At 41.7% G+C, this 6,421-nt stretch overlaps 1 pseudogene; it reads right to left on the bottom strand.

Annotated features, from left to right (window-relative positions):
• Positions 1-881: 881 nt before the first annotated feature.
• On the bottom strand, positions 882-5,512 carry LOC147933182 (uncharacterized; annotated as a pseudogene).
• Positions 5,513-6,421: the final 909 nt, after the last annotated feature.

The following is a 6,421-nucleotide window of genomic DNA, read 5'->3' as shown; positions in this document are numbered from 1 at the left end:
CCAATATACTTTACAAGAGGCTTTGTGTTTCATACGCAGAATCACGACGCTGGACGAAAGACATGTAACTATGGTGTATGTGTTAAAGGTGAAAATTACACTAATGCATCTGATGGTGCAGATTTCTACAGGAACTTAACTACTGATATCATATAACTTGAATATGAGGGGATGACAAATTTGAAAATCATAATTTTTAATTGTAAGTGGTATTGATAGACTCCTGGTAAGGAATCTGCTCCCAAGAACACACTCGCAAGGTCTTGAAGATGATCGGACGAAGTGGTGATGAACAAAGAGTCGAAGATGCAAAGACAAGATCAACGAAGAAGGTGAAGGGGTGAATATGCAGCGGATCGAAGAAGATGAAAGGGATGAAATGATGCAGCGGATGAAAAGGGGGATTGAAATGAACTTCTAAGAGAGATGGAAATCTCTTAGACTTCAGGCTCGAGTTCAACTTAGATATGATACACTAAGAAGAAAACAAGTTGAGAAGATATTACACACTTCTCAGATCAAACAAGTAGAAAAGGGTTTTTAATTAAAATGTTTGATGAGAAAAAAATGAGAGATACATGGTGCTTAAATAGAAAAAGGGGAACGAAGGAGAAGACTCTAGAAGGCGAAGAGGTCGAGCACATGCAAGAGTCCACACTCATGCAAGCTCATGCACAAAGTCTTGGAAATTACAAAAGCAATAAATGCAAAGAAATTGAAAGAAAATGGGCCAAGGCTTTGTAAGAGCCTTGGACCACGGCTTGCGCTGGCAAAGGGGGCTTAAAAATGTTACTTAGGCCTCACTAAAAACCTTGTCAAGAAAACCCAATGGGACAAAACTTGACCAAGGGAAAAAGACCACCAAAGCAACACTTTACCCTTTACCGAGCACCTTGAACTGTGATCATTGTGAAAGTTGTTTGAACCACGTCTTCAAGCTTCTTGTCCAACTCCTTAAGTATTCCATTGATGGCTTGGTTGAACCTCTTGGACCGTGACCTTGTTATAGGACCCGCCGGGACGATCAATGCTTCCTCCGCTGCTTCCACTGGTACAAGCTGCTCCTCCGGTGCTTCCTCTGGTTCAAGCTGCTCCTCCAATGCTTCCTCTGTTTCAAGCTGCTCCTCAAATTCGTGTGGTTCGGTTGAGCTGTCCATGGTATCATCATCCTCTGCCACTTGAAAAGGATTTGACCTCAAATCCGAATTATCTGCACAATAAGGAAGAAGATCAGAAACATTGAAACTGCCACTAACTTTGTACTTACCTTGGAGGTCGAGTTGGTAGGCATTGTTGTTGATTCGTTTGAGCACTGTGAATGGTCCATCAATTCTTGGCATTAGTTTGGATGCTCGCTCCTTTGGTAAACGCTCCTTCCTAAGATGAACCCACACTTGATCATCCTCATTGAAGATGACTTCTCTACGCCCTTTGTTCGCATATTTCTCATAAAGCTTCGTCCGGGCCTCCAAATTCTCCTTAGCCTTTTTGTGAACCTGTTTAACTAAATCGGCCTTTTTCTTGCCATCAAGACTTGATCTCACACTCAAAGGTAAAGGCATTATATCCAAAGGAGAAGTGGGGTTGAACCCATAAACAATTTCAAATGGAGAATACTTAGTCGCAGAATGCATAGAATGATTATAAGAAAATTCTACATGCGGCAAGCAATCTTCCCAAGTCTTAAGGTTCTTTTTGATAAGCACACGCAACAAAGTAGACAAGGTTCGATTCACAACTTCAGTTTGACCATCAGTTTGCGGATGACATGTAGTAGAGAAAAGCAATCTAGTTCCTAACTTAGACCACAAAGTTTTCCAAAAATAACTAAGGAACTTAGTATCACGGTCAGAAACTATGGTCTTTAGAATGCCATGCAAAGGAACAACTTCCCAAAAGAACAAGCTAGCAACATGAAATGCATCATCAGTTTTATGACAAGGAATGAAATGCACCATTTTAGAAAAGCGATTAACCACCACGAAAATAGAATCCTTTCCTGCCCTAGTCCTAGGCAATCCAACTACAAAATCCATAGATATATCAGTCCAAGGATGCAAAGGAATAGGTAAAGGGGTATACAAACCGTGGGATTGAACCTTAGCCTTAGCTTGTTTACAAGTCGCACATCGTTCACATAGTCGTTCAACATCTCGTTTCATGTGCGGCCAGTGGAAGTGTTCTTGCATTACCTTATATGTCTTAGCAACTCCAAAGTGACCCATTAAACCTCCTCCATGTGCTTCCCTTAGAAACAATTCTCTCAAAGAAGAGTGAGGCACACAAAGTCTATTTTCAAAGAACAGATAACCCTCATGGCGGTAATACTTCCCAAAAGCAAACTTCTCACAAGATTGAAATATTTTGCTAAAATCCGAATCATTGGCATACAAATCTTTTATCTGTTCAAAACCTAGAAATCTTACATCTAAAGAAGTAAGCAAAACATACATGCGAGATAATGCGTCGGCAACAACATTATCCTTACCTTTTTTGTACTTGATAACATATGTGAATGTTTCAATGAATTCGACCCACCGCGCGTGACGTTTGTTGAGCTTTTGTTGACCCTTTAAGTGCTTAAGAGACTCGTGGTCAGTATGAATGACAAACTCTTTCGGCCATAGATAGTGTTGTCACGTTTGTAGGGCTCGGACCAAAGCGTAAAGCTCTTTGTCGTAGGTCGAATAATTGAGTGTAGCTCCTCCAAGCTTCTCACTGAAGAATGCTATGGGCTTATGATCCTGCATCAAAACAGCTCCAATACCTATCCCTGAGGCATCACACTCAATCTCAAAAGTTTTCTGGAAGAATTAAAACAGGGGAATTAGTAAGCTTCTCTTTCAAGGCATGGAAGGCATTTTCCTTTGCAGCTTCCCATTTGAAGCCAACGTCCTTCTTGATGACCTCCGTAAGAGGTGCGGCAATGGTGCTGAAATCCTTGACAAACCGTCGGTAGAATCCTGCTAAGCCGTGAAAGCTCCTCACCTTGCTCACATTTGTAGGACTTGGCCAATCTTTGATTGCCTTGACTTTCTCCTCATCAACCTTGATTCCATCTGCACTCACAACAAAGCCTAGGAAAACAAGATTATCTGTGCAAAAGGTGCACTTCTTAAAGTTTGCATAAAGCTTTTCCTTGCGAAGCAAATCCAAAACGAGTTTAAGATGCATGACATGTTAATCTAAATTCTTGCTGTAAACCAAAATGTCATCAAAATAAACCACAACAAATAACCCAATATGCTTCCTAAGGACATAATTCATCAATCTCATGAAAGTACTAGGCACATTAGTTAAACCAAACGGCATGACTAACCATTCATATAACCCTTGTTTTGTTTTAAAAGTCGTTTCCCACTCATCACCTTCTTTCATGCGAATTTGATGATATCCACTTTTAAGATCAATTTTCGAAAAGATGCTAGAACCATGCAATTCATCAAGCATATCATCTAATCGAGGTATAGGATGGAGATACTTAACCGTTATGTTGTTGATGTCTCGACAGTCCACGCACATTCGCCAACTCCCATCTTTCTTAGGTACCAGCAAAATTGGAACGACACATGGACTCATGCTTTCTCGAATATGTCCTTTGTCCATCAGCTCGTTCACTTGTTTTTCAAGCTCTTTGGTTTCAGTTGGGTTGGTGCGATAAGCAGGTCCATTTGGTAAAGCGGCTCCCGGCACAAAGTCGATTTAATGCTCGATCCCTCGGATAGGCGGTAAACCAATGGGGTTGTCCTCCAGAAACACATCCTTATACTCTTGCAAAACCAACTCAACTTTACTCGGCAGCACCGGTTCGGGGTTAGTAGAACAAGCAAGAGTTTCTTTATAAATAAAAAGTAATCTATTGTGACTTACCTTGCTCTTACCCTTGTTATCGATTTGTTCGGTTTGTTTGGCGGTTTGTTTGGCGGTTTGCTGTCTCATGCTTAGCTGATCTAGGTAGACCTCATGCGGCGTCATGGGAATGAGAGTCGTCTTTCGGCCATTGTGTTCAAAGGTGTGTCGGTTGGTGAAGCCATCGTGATGAACTTGTCGGTCTGATTGCCACGGTCGTCCAAGAAGAATGTGGCTAGCGTCCATCGGTAATATGTCACACATGACCTCGTCCTGATACTTACCAATCGAAAGCGGCACCTTGACTTGCTCCTTGACAGACATCTCTCCTTTCTCATTGAGCCATTGTAGCGCATATGGTTTCGGATGTTTAAGCACTTCTAAACCAAGCTTCTCAACCATAGTCCTGCTTGCAATATTAGTACAACTACCACCATCGATAATTAAACTACATACCTTATCTTTGACAATACATTGCGTGTGGAACAAGTTTTCCCTTTGCGCTTGCTCCTCAGACTTAGTTAGAACACTCAAATATCTCCTAGCAACAAGCAACTCTCCTTTAGCAGGGGCTTCCAAACCCTCTTCCAATGAGTCATTTTCCAAACACTCATCTGCAGATTCTACATCGCCATTTTCATTAAGGACCATGATTCTTTTGTTGACACATTCGCTTGCGTAATGCCCAAGTCCTTGACACTTAAAGCATCGAATATCTCTTGTCCTTGTGATCACCTCCTTACCCTTACCTTTCGGGTCTGACTCAATTGGTTTCGGCTTGTCGAATGGCTTCTAGTCCTTTTGGTAGCCGGGCTTGTCCTCCTTTTGGTAACCTGACTTTCCTGAGCTGTAGCTGGTCTTAGCGGTGCTGTAGTTGGATCGAGAGTTCTTCCTTTTGATTTGCTGTTCGAACATGACTGCCTTGTGAAGCATCTCCTCGATCTCCACATAATGCTGAGTTTCTAGACAGTCTTGGATTTCACGGTTAAGACCTCCCATGAATCGCGACATCATAGCTTCTCCATCCTCATGAATATCGGCTCTGATCATCAGGGTTTCCATTTCCTTGAAGTACTCTTCGACTGACTTGCTTCCTTGAACCAAATTCCTCAAATGTTGATGAAGGTCACGATGATAGTAACTCGGCACAAATCTCCTACGCATGATGGCTTTTAGCTGGTTCCATGTCTCGATCGGTGTGTCTCTGGTACGTCTGCGGCTGGTAACAAATATATCCCACCAACTTAAGGCATAGTCGTAGAACTTGGTAGCAGCAACTTTAACCTTGTTGAACTTGGTGACCTCTTGACAAACGAAGACTAACTCAATTTTCTGCTCCCACTCCAAGTAGGTATCCGGATTGCTGGTTCCATGAAAGGCAGGAATCTTGAACTTTAGGCCTCCCAACGGATCTCTTGGAACTGGAAGGTCTCGTCGAGGCCTTCGCTGACCACTGTGTGAAGAACCGTGACTGTAGTACTGCCTGGTCTCGTCGTCTAGTCTTGGTTCCTCCTGGTTCTGTTGTTGATGCTGATTTGCTTCCGGGTTGGTTTAGAGAACCAAGTCTTGCATCAAGCATGGTCGCCATAGCTGCGGTTACGGATTTAAGGATCTTCTTTTCCAAGCTAGAAGTAGACGACTCTTCCTCTTCCGTCGTGACCATGGTATCTGAAAAGAAAAACAAAGATCTACCAGTAAATAGTTCTAAAAACACGTAAATGAAAACAAATCTGGGAAAATTATGAAAATGAATCCAAAAATTCTCAAATTAATTTTCAAAACTACTAGACTCGTTCCTGGTTCTAAAACAGTTGTAATTTTTGAATGAGTAAAACATTTTATAAAACTCTCGCAATATGAAACGACAGATCTAAAAAATAAGAGAAAAGTGACGATTGGAATTCAAAACCCTATCTGCAGAGCGGTTGCTCTGATACCACATGATAGACTCCTGGTAAGGAATCTTCTCCCAAGAAAACACTCGCAAGGTCTTCAAGATGATCGGACGAAGTGGTGATGAACAAAGAGTCAAAGATGCAAAGACAAGATCAACGAAGAAGGTGAAGGGGTGAATATGCAGCGGATCGAAGAAGATGAAAGGGATGAAATGATGCAGCGGATGAAAAGGGGGATTGAAATGAACTTCTAAGAGAGATGGAAATCTCTTAGACTTCAGGCTCGAGTTCAACTTAGATATGACACACTAAGAAGAAAACAAGTTGAGAAGATATTACACACTTCTCAGATCAAACAAGTAGAAAAGGATTTTTGATTAAAATGTTTGATGAGAAACAAATGAATGATACATGGTGCTTAAATAGAAAAAGGGGAACGAAGGAGAAGAGTCTAGAAGGAGAAGAGGTCGAGCACATGCAAGAGTCCACACTCATGCAAGCTCATGCACAAAGTCTTGGAAATTACAAAAGCAATAAATGCAAAGAGATAGAAAGAAAATGGGCCAAGGCTTTAGGGCCTTGGACCACGACTTGGGCTTGCAAAGGGGGCTAGAAAATGTTACTTAGGCCTTATTAAGAACCTTGTCAAGAAAACCCAATGGGACAAAACTTGACCA

This window comes from Camelina sativa, chromosome 12 (genome assembly GCF_030686135.1).
Source record: "Camelina sativa cultivar CO46 ecotype springtype chromosome 12, ASM3068613v1".
NCBI lineage: Eukaryota > Viridiplantae > Streptophyta > Magnoliopsida > Brassicales > Brassicaceae > Camelina > Camelina sativa.
This window is presented reverse-complemented; position numbering and strand designations above follow the sequence as displayed.